Source organism: Canis lupus, chromosome 24 (genome assembly GCF_011100685.1).
Source record: "Canis lupus familiaris isolate Mischka breed German Shepherd chromosome 24, alternate assembly UU_Cfam_GSD_1.0, whole genome shotgun sequence".
In the NCBI taxonomy this organism is placed as follows: Eukaryota; Metazoa; Chordata; class Mammalia; order Carnivora; family Canidae; genus Canis; species Canis lupus.
In genome coordinates this window covers 36,379,168-36,392,570 of record NC_049245.1, presented here as the reverse complement: position 1 = coordinate 36,392,570, position 13,403 = coordinate 36,379,168, and the positions used below count along the sequence as shown (strand labels likewise).

Below are 13,403 nucleotides of genomic sequence, written 5' to 3'. Positions count from 1 at the left end.
AAAAATTAAAATAGAACTACACTACATGATCCAGAAATTCCACTTCTGAGAGTGCCTGAGTGGCTCAGTGATTGAGCACCAGACTCTTAGTTTTGGCTCAGGTCAAGACCTCAGGGTCATGGGATCCAGCCCCACCTCCAGCTCTGTGCTCAGCTTGGCGCGTGCTTGTTCCTCTCCCTCCACCTCTGCCCCCCCCCAATCCCCTGTCATTGCAACATGCACACACACTCCCAAATAAATAAATAAAATCCTTTTTTAAAAAATTCTTTTCTGGGTATTTACCCAAAGGAAATGAAAGCACTAACTCAAAAAGGTATTTGCACCATGTTCACTGCAACGTTACTCACAAAAGCCCAGACATGGAAATAACCTAAGTGTTCACCAATAGATGAATGGATAAAAGAAAATGTGGTATGTGTATACAATGCAGTATTATTCAGCCATAAAAAAGGGAAAGCCTGCCAACCGTGACAAAATGGACTTTTTTTTTTTTTTTTTTTTTTTAAAGTAGCCTCCAGGGGATCCCTGGGTGGCTCAGCGGTTTAGTGCCTGCCTTTGGCCCAGGGCCTGATCCTGGAGTCCTGGGATCGAGTCCCACATCGGGCTCCCTGCATGGCGCCTGCTTCTCCCTCTGCCTGTGTCTCTGCCTCTGTGTGTGTGTGTGTGTCTCATGAATAAATAAATAAAATCTTTAAAAAAAAATTTAAAATAAAAAAAGTAGGCTCCGTGCCTAATATGGAGCTTGAACTCATAACCCCCACATCAAGACTCACATGCTCTACTGAGCCAGCAATGTGCCCCTGGATGGACCTTGAGAGCCTTATGCTAAGTGAGCACCATAGGAGTTCATACTTATATGCAGAATTTAAAATAAAAACAAAAACAAAAAAATACATCAGAGTTCATAGATACAGAGAACCAATTGGCAGTTACCAAAGGTGGGGGATTAGAGATTCACAGAATGGGTGAAAGGAGTCAAAAGGTAGAAAATTCTAGTTATAAAATAAGTAAGCCACGAGGATACAATGTACAGCACAGTGACTCTAGTTAGTATAGGGGACACCTGGCTGGCTCAGTCAGGGGAGCAAGCAACTCTTGATCTTGGGACTTGTGAGTTTGAGCCACACTTTGGGCACAGAGATTACTAAAAAAAAAAAAAAAAATAAGTAAGTAAATAAACTAGTAATACTTTATTACGGGGCACCTGGCTGACTGTCATTAAGCAACTCTGGATCTCAAGGTCATGAGTTCAAGCCCCATGTTGGGTGTGCACCCTCCTTAAAAAAAAAAGTTCTGATGACAAAAAGAATCTCTAATTATGTGTAGTGATGGATGTTAACTAGACTTACTCTGATCATTTCACAATAAGTATATATTGTAAAGTACAGATGTTATTATTATTCATATATATTATTCATCATGTTACATATCCAAACCTAATGGTAATATGTGAACGTTCACCAAAAAGTACACTTAAAATGAGTTCACAGTAAGTTATACCTTACATGCTCCATGCCCAGCATCGAGCTGAAAACAAGCCTTGACCTCACGACCCTGAGATCACGACCTAAAACAAAATCAAGAGTTGGGAGGCTTAACCAAGTGAGCCACCAAGGCACACTAAAACTGCACTTCTGCTTAGATCCCAGGAGGTAGCTTTTAGGGACAAAGCCACACTAGTCCCAGGGAACCTAGGAAAATGTAGCCTTCTCAGGGCAACCATGCACAAAACTTAATTTGGGGCTTCTATGACAAAGAAGAAAAAATATAATAATTCTTGTAAAATGTGAAAAAGCTAAGTGGGAAAAAGTCAAATACATCACAATTCAAATTATGTGAAAAAATTTAGGGGCACCAGGCTGGTTCAGTCGGTAGAGAATGCAACTCTTGATCTCAGGAGTTGTAAACTCAAGCCCAACACTGGGTACAGAGATTACTTTAAAAGAAAATCTTAAAGCACCTGGGTAGCTCAGTTAGGCATCTGCCTTCAGCTCAAAAATCATGATCTCAGGGTCCTGGAATCAAGCCCGGCATGGGCCTCTCTGCCCAGCAGGGGAGTTTGCTTCTCCCTCTCTTCTCTATTACACACACACACACACACACTCTCTCTCTCTCTCTCATGCTCTCTCCCAAATAAACAAAATCTTAAAAATAAAACAAAATTGGGACACCTGAATGGCTCAGCAGTTGAGTGCCTGCCTTTGGCCCAGGGCGTGATCCTGGAGTCCCAGGATCAAGTCCCACATCAGGCTCCCTGCATTGAGCCTGCTTCTCTGCCTATGTCTCTGCCTATCACACTGTTTTTCATAAATAAAATCTTTTAAAAAATAAAATAAACGGCAACCCAGGTGGCTCAGCGGTTTAAGGCCACCTTTAGCCCAGGGTACGATCCCAGAGACCTGGGATCGAGTCCCATGTCAGGCTCCCTGCATGGAGCCTGCTTCTCCCTCTGCCTGTGTCTCTGCCTCTCTCTCTCTCTCATGAATAAATAAATAAAATATAAAAAAATAATAAAATAAAATATTTAAAAAAATTATAAAGGGATCCCTGGGTGGCACAGCAGTTAAGCGCCTGCCTTTGGCTCAGGGCGCGATCCTGGAGACCCGGGATCGAATCCCACGTCAGGCTCCCGGTGCACGAAGCCTGCTTCTCCCTCTGCCTATGTCTCTGCCTCTCTCTCTAGCTCTGTGTGACTATCGTAAATAAATAAAAATTAAAAAAAAAAAATTATACATACCCTAATATGTAGAAAAAATAAAAAATACACTCCAAAATGTAAACAGTGGTAATTCTGTGATGAACATTCGGACATTTTTGTTCTCCTCATATTCTAGGATTTTTTTTTCTAGGATTTTCCTGATATCCTATAGCTATCTATATATGTAACACATTTCCAATCACAAAGCTATTAAAATTTTATCATATTTTTAAGTGACTGTCAAAGGTAATTAAAGCTAGGCTCTCAAAGGAGCTTACATATTAGATGGAAGGTAAGACACAACTACGATGCAAACTATGACCTATAATCCCTTTGCTGCAGTTCTGAAATCCAAAAGTCTATAACCTGGAGTCCATGCTGGAGCCCAACTCGGGGCTTGAACCCAGGACCCTGAGCTGAGATCAAGTGTCAGATGCTTAATCTACTGAACCACCCAAGCACCCCTGAAAGTTGTTTTAAGTTTGTGTCAAACTCATTTGGCATCAAAACCTGGCCCAAACTGCCTGAGGCTATAGTGTCTCACTTAATATATAAACTTGTTTTACTTAAATACTAATGTGGGCAGCCCAGGTGGCTCAGCGGTTTAGGGCCGCCTACACCCCAGGGCGTGATCCTGGAGACCCGGGATCGAGTCCTATGTCAGGCTCCCTGCATGGAGCCTGCTTCTCCCTCTGCCTGTGTCTCCGCCTCTATCTCTGTCTCTGTCTCTCTCGATTAAATAACTAAAACCTTAAAAAAAAAAAAAAAAAAAAAAGAAATACTACTGTGTTTGCAGAGTAATACTCCACAACCCACAGGGAATGCTGCATAATCCACAGTATGTGCACTCAAAAAGAAACCCTGAAACACATTTGTCCCCTGGAGTTGAGGTGCCAAATAAATGACCGTAACTTAACTGCTAGGAAGTTAACAAGAGAGTTACTTGACCTACATTTGCATGTGGGCCAAAATTTCCAAAAGGCTCTCTTTAGCTGAACTTGAAGAATACACAGAATTGGAAAGGCAAAGTAGAATGACACCCATCTTATATAAGAATTAGTGTGAGCAAAATAACAGGAAAAGTACATTAGCTCCTTTGGCGAACAGAGGTATTGGAGGCTGAGATCAGATCCTACAGGTTCCTCAATACTTCGGTGAAGGGTTTCATGATTTAATGTACAATAGGAAGTCATTGAAGTTTTTTGAAATGGATCAAAACTTAAAGTGGAGCATATGAACTTTGGGCTGGTAATGGTTTCCAGAGTGGAGGCGAGAAGAACAAGTATCTGGACACTTTTTTTTCAATGAGGGGAAGGGCATAATGCCAGATGTTTTGTATGTATATCATTGCAAATAGTAATCATTTTACATACAAGGAAACTCAGATTAACTTGCCCCAAGTAACATAATTAATAAAAATCATATCTGGGCGCTTGGGTGGCTCAGTGGTTGAGCATCTGCCTTTGGCTCAGGACATGATCCTGGGGTCCTGGGATCAAGTCCCGCATAGGGCTCCTCACAGGGAGCCTGCTTTTCCCTCTGCCTAGGTCTCTGCCTCTTTCTGTGTCTCTGATGAATAAATAAATATTAAAAAAAAAAAAAAACAAAACAGAAAACAAAGCAATTTGACTTTATAGGTCTACTCTCCTACTAATCAAGGCTATCTCTCAGGGGGAAATAATAATGACAAGGACTTTACTAGAGTGGCAATACCAGGGACAGTAATAGAAAGGACACCTTGCCAAGGAAGGAGGAAAGGAGGAAGACAGATACGGGCTATAGCTAATGCTGTGCTTGTGCAGCATAGCCCTCCACAACCAGAAACTACAAGCTTCTAAGGAGACTATTTGTTTGAAACTATCCATATTCTCCTTACTAGTCTTTTCCCTTTAATTGGAAAACACTTTTACCATAACGAAAGCCATATTCTGATTTACTAGACTCTTCCACCTATCTATTCACTTCCTCTGACCCAGCACAAACCACCCTATGACATGAATATCAAGTCCCACTCAACCATAGACACAATTTATTAGGAGGCTACCCTTTCTGGGTTTTATATTAAAAGTTTGGGAAATGCAAGGATGCCTGGTTGGCTCAGTAGGTTGATCTTGGGGTTTATCATGGGTTCTACACCCATGCCAGATGTAGAAATTTTTTTAAATCTTTTTAAGATTTTATTTTTATAGGCAGTCGGTTGGACATCTGCCTTTGGCTTGGGTCATGATTCCAGAGTCCTGGGATAGAGCCCCACAATGGGCTCTCTACTCAGCGGGGAGATTGCTTCTCCCTCTTCCTCCTCTTGCTCATGCTATCTCAAAATTTTTTCAAAATACAATTTTATTTTTACATAATCTCCACACTCAACGTGGTGCTCAAACTCAACACCGAGATCAAGAGTTGGATGCTCCTCTGATTGAACCATAGTCTTTTAAAAAAGTCTGGAAAATGCTACACATTATATCCCCCCACACACACTTTTGGAGTCTTCAGGAACTCAAACAGTTAAGTTTTCAGATTAATGTTGTTTAAATCCAGAGTTACCCCCCCATTGCTTGGCCACAGAACTACTTTATTATATAAAACTTTGGAAAGCTGTGATTTAATCAGTGCATTTTCTCTTCTTTCTGTGTTGAAATGCTCAATCTGACAAAATTTGCTGTTGTCAAGCATAATCATTTACATCAGTGTATATGAGCTATTAAAAACAACAACAACCCAGGGCACCCCGGGTGGCTCAGCAGTTTAGAGGCTTCCTTCGGGCCAGGGCATGATCCTGGAAACCTGGGATCGAGTCCCACATCGGGGTCCCTGCATGGAGCCTGCTTCTCCCTCTGCCTGTATCTCTGTCTTCGTCTCTCTCTGTCTCACAAATAAATAAATAAAATCTTAAAAAATAATAATAACCTTGTCTTTCTTTGCCACACAAATTTGTTCTACCTTTTGAGATTTATGCAAGGCAGGATGTTAGAAACTGTGTACGTATGTGTTGGGAGCATTATAGAGATTAACTGCATCTATTCTGTTGAATTTTTTTTTTTAAATAATATCCTGGGATCCCTGGGTGGCGCAGCGGTTTGGCGCCTGCCTTTGGCCCAGGGCGCGATCTTGGAGACCCGGGGTCGAGTCCCACGTCGGGCTCTCAGTGCATGGAGCCTGCTTCTCCCTCTGCCTATGTCTCTGCCTCTCTCTCTCTCTCTCTCTCTCTCTCTCTGTGTGACTATCATAAATAAATTAAAAAAAAAATTAAAAATAAATAAATAAATAAATAAATAAATAAATAAATAAATAATATCCTTTATTTTTTTTTTAAGTAGGCTCCATCCCCAGCTTGGAGCCAAAGCAGGGCTTTGATTTCAAAACCGTGAGTGAGATCAAGACCTGAGCCAAGGGATCCCTGGGTGGCGCAGTGGTTTAGTGCCTGCCCTTGACCCAGGGTGTGATCCTGGAGACCCGGGATCGAATCCCACGTTGGGCTCCCGGTGCATGGAGCCTGCTTCTCCCTCTGCCTATGTCTCTGCCTCTCTCTCTCTCTCTCTCTCTCTCTCTGTGTGACTATCATTTAAAAAAAAAAAAAAAGACCTGAGCCAAGATCAGGAGTCCCACACTTAACCTACTGAGCCACCCAGGAGCCTACTGTTGAGTTTAATACACTCCTCAGTAATTCTCTATTTCACTAACTTTTTTTTTTTTTTTAAAGGGAGAAGCAGGCTCCATGCAGGGAGCTCAACGTGGGACTTGATCCCAGGTCTCCGGGATCACACCCTGGACTGCAGGCGGCGCTAAACCGCTGAGCCACCAGGGCTGCCCCATTTTTTTTTTTTTTTTAAGATTTTATTTATTTATTCATTAGAGACACACAGAGAGAGGCAGAGACACAGGGAGGGAGAAGCAGACTCCATGCAGGGAGCCCAACGTGGGACTTGATCCCAGGACTCCAGGATCATGTCCTAAGCTGAAGGCAGAGGCTTACCCACTTAGAAACCCAGGTGTCCCCCCCGCTCTTTTTTTAAGATTTATTTTAGGGTGAGAGTACACATGTGTGCAAGTAGGGGATAGGGCAAAGAGAAAGGGAAAGTGAGAATTCTCAAGCAGATTCCTTACTGAGCTTGGAGCCCCACACATGGCTTACCCCAGGACCCTGAGATCATTAGGAGCAGAAATCAAGAGCCAACCACTCAACTGAGCCATCCAGGCAACCCCCACTAACTTTCTTCATTATGTTCTTAAAGCACTATACATACCTCTGCCAAAATCTCCTATAGTCCTCATAATTATTTCTATTACAAAACCAAACTCCTGGGGCACCTGGGTGGCTCAGCTGGTTCAGCAACCAACTTGTGATTTGGGCCCAAGTCATGATCTCATGGGTTGTAAGAGTAAGCCCCAAATCAGGTTCCACAGAGGAGAGTCTGCTTAAGATTCTCTCCCTCTGTCCCCTACCCCCCACATGTGTAAGCTCGTGAGCCCACACACGTTCTAAAATAAATCATAAAAAAAAAAAAATTTCCAAACTCTACCATGGCAGAGTCCTATGCAACTGGGCACCTGTCAACATCATTTATCTTCTTTTGGCTTCTTTTTGGCTGTAAGTTCAAGCCACAAAACCCTTCCCTCTGTTGTGTGAACCAACCAAGACAGTATCCATGGCTGTAATAATGCTCTTCCTTCTAATTTGATATTGGGTATCATTCAGCTGTTAGCCCACTGTGAACTCAAAAAGGCCTTCCACCACTCTCATTTATTCTCATTACACTATTAATAGCAGTAACTAGCATGTGAAATATCTTTGATATACTTGTTATCCTTATTGTAAGCTCCTTAGGGCAAGGACTTTGTATGTCTTATCTCTGTAAGCCAAGGATTTTATCATTGCCTGGCACACGTAGATACTCAGCAAGCATTTGTTGAATGAACTAAGGGATAAGTCAATATATGTCAGTCAACTAGCTAAAACAGGAGTTCCCAGGGTGTATTAGAGACTATTCTCTGAGGATCAGTTATGAGGAGCCCTAACTTAAGATGGGAACTCAGTTACATCTGTAAGATAAACAAATAACAACTTACCCACCATAATTAACTTCTGTTCATTCAAGTGTTTCAAGAAAGAACTGAATTTGAAATTTATCCTGTTACTGTTCGTATATGCCAGTGCTTATACTTTCTGCTTATACTTTCGTTTCAGTGCTTTGCACTTACTGTCCCACCTGCCTGAACAGCTCTGCCTCCTCAGAGCTGAATGGCTCACTGCCCATTTCATTCAGGTCTCTTTCCAAGGTCATCTCTTTTCAGAGATCCCTTCCTGAACCATCCTATCTAAAGAGAACCCACCTCAGTCACTTTTCATTCCCTTACTCTATTTTTCCAAGTTCCAAAATTTATAAGGCATATTACTTTCCATTCTTGTTTACTGTGCTTTTCTTGCCACTAGACTCGTAAGTTCTAGAGTAGGGGCTTTGTGTTTCGCTCACTTCAATCTCCTTAGACCTTTACAATAGAGATAGGTACCTACTACTTATTTCTTGTACTACTTTCAAATGCTGCACTCCCTTTATTGATTTTTTCCATCAAAAACATTTTTATCATTCTACACATTTGCTCTGTGACAAACAGGAAGTGGAGACAACGGATTCTAAGACCACATGATAGAATGACCCTAAAATGACAAAGTTGAGGTACTAATGTAGGACTATTTTTAAGTTAAAAAAGAAAAAGGAGGGGCAGCCTGGGCGGCTCAGCGGTTTTGCACCACCTTTCGCCCAGGGCGTGATCCTGGAGACCTAGGATCGAGTTCCGCGTCAGCCTCCTTGCATGGAAGCCTGCTTCTCCCTCTGCGTGTCTCTCATGAACAAATCAATAAAATATTAAAAAAAAAAAAAAAAAAAAAAAAAAAGAAAAAAGGGGCAGCCTGGGTGGCTCAGCGGTTTCGCCACCTTTAGCCCAGGGCCTGATCCTAGAGACCAGGGATGGGAGTCCCACGTTGGGTTCCCTGCATGGAGCCGGCTTCTCCCTCTGCCTCTCTCTCTCTCATGAATAATTAAATAAAATCTTAAAAAAGAAAAAAGGGGGGGGGGCGCACCGAGGTGGACCAGCTGGTTAAGCATCTGCCTTTAGTTCAGGATATCTCAGAGTCCGGGGACGCAGCCCCTCCTCAGGCTCCCTGGGTCAGGAGGGAATCTGCTTCTTCCTTTCCCCCTCCCCCAACTCGTGTTTATGCACTTTCTTTCTTAAAAAATAAAATCTAAAAAAATATATATATATATCTGTAAGCTTAGCCTTGACTTGGGAAAGCATGACAAATTAGGTAACCGCAGAGAAACTCCACAGGTTTTCACAATATATGGGCAAAACCAAGATCTAATTAACTAATTTGGGGCAGCCCAGGTGGCCCAGTGGTTTAGGGCCGCCTTCAGCCCAGACTGTGATCCTGGAGACCCGGGATCCAGTCCCGCATCGGGCTCCCTGCATGGAGCCTGCTTCTCCCTCTGCCTGTGTCTCTGCCTCTCTCTGTCTGTGTCTCTATGAATAAATAAAATCTTTAAAAAAATAATAATAATTAAGCTAATTTGGCCACTGGTGAAAGTACTAGGACTCTTTAAAATTTAGCAATATGTAAATGTAGAAAGTGTTATTCATTTTAAAATAAAGATTCAAACTAGAAATGGGAAATTCATTCTTTTGCATTTATAGGAGGGGTGATACTCTACTTTTTCCACAGATCTTTGGAAATCTCTACCAATTCAGTTAAAAAAAGAAAACAAATGTACCACAATAAATCACTGATGAGAGACTTATCTAAATTCCAAGTTCTTCTTGTTGAATGAATGGCTGGACCTAAGTCTAGCCTCTTCCCATAGGCCCTCAGTTATGGATGAAGACTTTTGGAATAAAAGCTCTGCTTTCCAAGGCCATCTCATAGACATCTGTGACATAAGCTGATCCAAGATTTGTGCCTTTTCCTTAGATATTTCCTCCACATTAGAGAACCATTCCTGAGTCCTTACATCTGGGGAAAGGGAAAGAGATCCAATGAATGAAAACTATCTGGCACACACATATCAAAAACATACCCAACACCTCCACCCTTTCTTGCCCGCCCCCCCCCCCCCCCGCTGCTTTCTAATCACAGGAACAGACCACTTAGAATCAAATCCCAACTGAATATTGTCTACAAACCCCTGTATGATCTGGCCCCTCCATACCTTTCCTTTCTTCATGTGCTACTGTAGCAAACTGGATTTTCCTCCAGGATTCTAAGTTTGTTCCTGTCCTCAAGCTTTTGTATTTTCTATTCCCTCTGCCTGGAATGCTGTCCCCTCACCTTTCCATGGCTAATCTCAGCTCAAATGACATCTCTCCAGAGAAGCCGCCTTTTTCTTTTAAGAGATGGGGGAGGGAGGGAAGATGAGGAGGGGCAGAGAATCCTAAGCAAACTCTGCAACCAACATAGAGTCCAACACAGGGGCTCACAACCCTGAGATAATGACCTGAGCCAAAATCAAGAGTTGAACCCTTAACTGACTGAGCCACCCAGGTGCCGCCCCCAGAGAAGCCCTTTTCATCTCTCACATCACTCTTTCACTTGTCAGTCACCATCTGAAATTATCTAATTCATTTATTCGTATCCCTGTTTCTTTCTCCCACTAGCATTTAAGCTCCCCAAGAGAAAGGACCTTGTCCATTTTTATTTCTTCCCTGTATTCCCAGAGATTAAGTGGATGCTCTATAATTATAAAGTGAATGAAGGAACAAATTAATTCCAAAGCTAGAGCACTGTTCTCAAACCCATATGATCCTGTATAGGAAACCCTCTGTGCCAACCCCCAAAACAGCAGAAATCAAAGTAACCAGATGGGAAGAGAAAACGCCCTTGCATTGATAGAAGTCAAAGTGTCTTGGGGGGAACAAGGTAAATCAAGAGTCCCAGAAATTATGCAGAAAGTGGAGAGACACAGGCAGGTAAAAAAAAAAAAAAAAAAAAAATTCCAGCGATGGGGAGGGGAGTCAGGGGAGGAGAAAAGAACACAGGTGGGATCCAAGAGTAAAAAGTTCTCCTTCTGCGCCTCCAAGGAGTAACAGCACTTGTGCAACTACCACGTGTAAGCACTCATCACGGGAATACAGCAGTAAACAAGACAGGCCAGGTCCTTGCTCTAGCAGTTTACAACCCAGCGGCCGAGGAAGACCACTCCAACTCCAGTGAGCGATAAATGCAATTAAGTAAAAAGCTGAAACAAAAAAGTTCCTCAGAGAAGTTGGTCAAAGAAGGTTTAAGGGGCGTGACACCTAAAGGACGGGGAGCCAGCCTCGCAAAGCTCTGATGCTGGTAATTTCCAAGCAAACGAAAGGTATGTCCAAACGCTCCATGGTGGGCAAGGGCTTGGAACATCTAAGAAAACAGAGAGTCAGCAGTATGGTTACAGGAGAAGAGGCGGGCACTATGTAAACCACGGTCGCGACCCCGTGGACCCTCACGGCCAGCCGCGAGGCACTGTTTTCAACCCCACTCTGCGCGTAAGGAAAAGGGGAGACCCCGAGGGATGCACCGACTGGCCCTAAACTGCACTCCTAGGGAGAGGCCAACCCTGGAGCGACCCCAGGCCTTCTAATTCCAAAGCTCACGCTCCGCACTACCACGCTCCCGCGTCTCCCCCGAGAGCGAGACCCTCCATTCCCGGGCAGGTGCATGGATCAGAACGCAGTCCTCAGACGGCTCAGCAGGGTGAGATCACGATGCCCATTTACAGCCGCGGAGACCGGAGCACACGGAGGTTAAAGCTCGCCCTTCTCAACCAGAACGCGAGGCCGGGGGCCGGGGACGAGGCCGTCTGGGCGGCGGCCGGCCGGGGTTCCGCAGCCGGGCCGGACAGGCCTCGCCGCCGCACTCCGCTCACGTTGCGGGCGGCCGGGCGCGACCAGGACGGACGCGAGGGCGCGACCAATGAGAGGCGGCCTTCCCGAGCGGCCCGGCGGCGGCGCGGCCAATCAGCACGGCGCTCGAGGGGAAGGGGCGGGCGCTCGGGCGGCTCGCGTTAGGCCGCACCTCAGGGGGCCCTCGCCCCTCACAGGCCCGGGTGCCGTCGGGGCTGGGGGCGAGCCCTGAGACGCCGCGAGGGGAGGCGAGACCCGCCCACGCAGGCAAAGACCTCGCCCAGGGCGCCGCCCGAAGCACCGGCCCACATTCCGCTCCGGCCCAGAGGCGCGGTCCTCGCTTCCCAGAGCTCGGAAGTGTCACAAGCGCCGCATCCCTCCCCCGGCGGGGTCCCCAGAGGCCACCCTGCCAGGCCGTGCACGCCCCCGCGCCTCACCTCTTGAGGATACGGGAACGGAGAAGGGAATCTCAGCCGCGAACTGTAACCGGCACTACCCACCCCTGCCGCCGCTCCGCCTCACATTCAAACCCCGGCAAAATGGCGCGGCGGCGAGGCTGCGGCCCCGGCGCATGCGTGAGCGGGGCGGAGGCGGGGGGCGGGGCCGGGAGCGCTCAGGCCCCGCCCACGCTCGACTGGCCAATCGCGACCGGCTCTGTGTTGGCGCTGTCGTCACGAGCGACGACGCGCCTCGGCTCAGTCTGCCGCCGGGCACGACACCGTCCCGGTTTCCTGGGAGCAGAAGTGGGTTCAGCGCGTGGCCGCCGGACTGCGACCTAGTCTGCTGTCAGGCCCCGGGGACGGACGTAGCGGGTCCTTCTAGAACTGCGGGACGAGCTGCTCAAAGTCAGGTCCACAGCCCTGCGGACCGAGGAGAACCCTCTGCCCCTCGCGGGGCGCAGGCTTTAGAGGCGGAGGCGGAATGAACGAAATCCTTTCCGATCTTGATTAGCGCTACGTCCAGAAAATTTAAGACGGGATGATACGGCAGGCAGCGACTTGGAAGGTCCTTGGTTGGCCAGAGAAGACCTCTGAAAAGTGACACTTGACCGGAATTTCAACAAGGAGACAGCTGTGTCCAGATCCCCCTGAAAAGCATTGCAAGACGAGGCTCTAGGCGGGAGCGAGCTGGGCGGGGGCTCGATGCGGTGCAGAGACGCAGATGAGGTTAGCCCAGGGCGGGCTAGATGATGCAGGCCTCCCAAGCCCTGGTCACACAGTCTCATTGCATCCATTACAGGATGGTCACCAAATCTACATTAAAAAAAAAAAAAAGATTGTATTTATTTATTCATGAGAGAGAGAGAGGCAGAGACACAGGTAGAGGGAGAAGCAGGCATCCCAGGCGGGGAGCCCGATGCGGGACTCAATCCTGGGTCTCCAGGATCACACCCTGGGCCGAAGGCAGGCGCCAAACTGCTGAGCCACCCAGGGATCCCCTGACTGGTCATTTTAAAGGAGAATGAGACAGGTAGGGAGTGAGTGATGGCCAGGTGAAAACTTAAAAGCATTGATCAGTGTAAATGTTATCAGGCTAGCTATGTCTGCTAGCTGGGAATTATCAAGGTTAGGCTCCCATCCTCCCACAGAGGGGCACTGAGAAATAGGCCTCACCTTCCTGATGATTTTATATATAAATATATATATTTAATATATATATTTTTTAAAGATTTTTTTTATTTGAGAGAGCAAGAGTGAGCACAAAAGGAGAGGCAGAGGAAGAAGCAGACTCCCTGCTGAGCGTGGGGGGGGGGTGGCTTGATCCCAAGACCCAGAGATAATGACCCAAGAGGGAAAAAAGGCCGACTTGAATGCAGACTAAGCCACCCTGGTGC

At 45.9% G+C, this 13,403-nt stretch overlaps 1 protein-coding gene across 3 annotated transcripts in view; it reads right to left on the bottom strand.

Annotated features, from left to right (window-relative positions):
- The window catches only part of CSE1L (chromosome segregation 1 like), a 46,656-nt gene extending 34,498 nt beyond the window's left edge, over window positions 1-12,158 (bottom strand). Inside the window, exons 1-2 of one of the 3 annotated variants that reach the window (XM_038572548.1) lie at window positions 12,007-12,158; window positions 9,466-9,704 (exon numbers count right to left, since the gene is read on the bottom strand). The gene's annotated coding sequence lies outside the window, so the exon portion shown is untranslated. The remainder of the gene's footprint in view (window positions 1-9,465; window positions 9,705-12,006) is intronic. The other 2 variants (XM_038572550.1, XM_038572549.1) reach the window with 2 other exon arrangements.
- Between the last annotated feature and the right edge of the window lie 1,245 nt (window positions 12,159-13,403).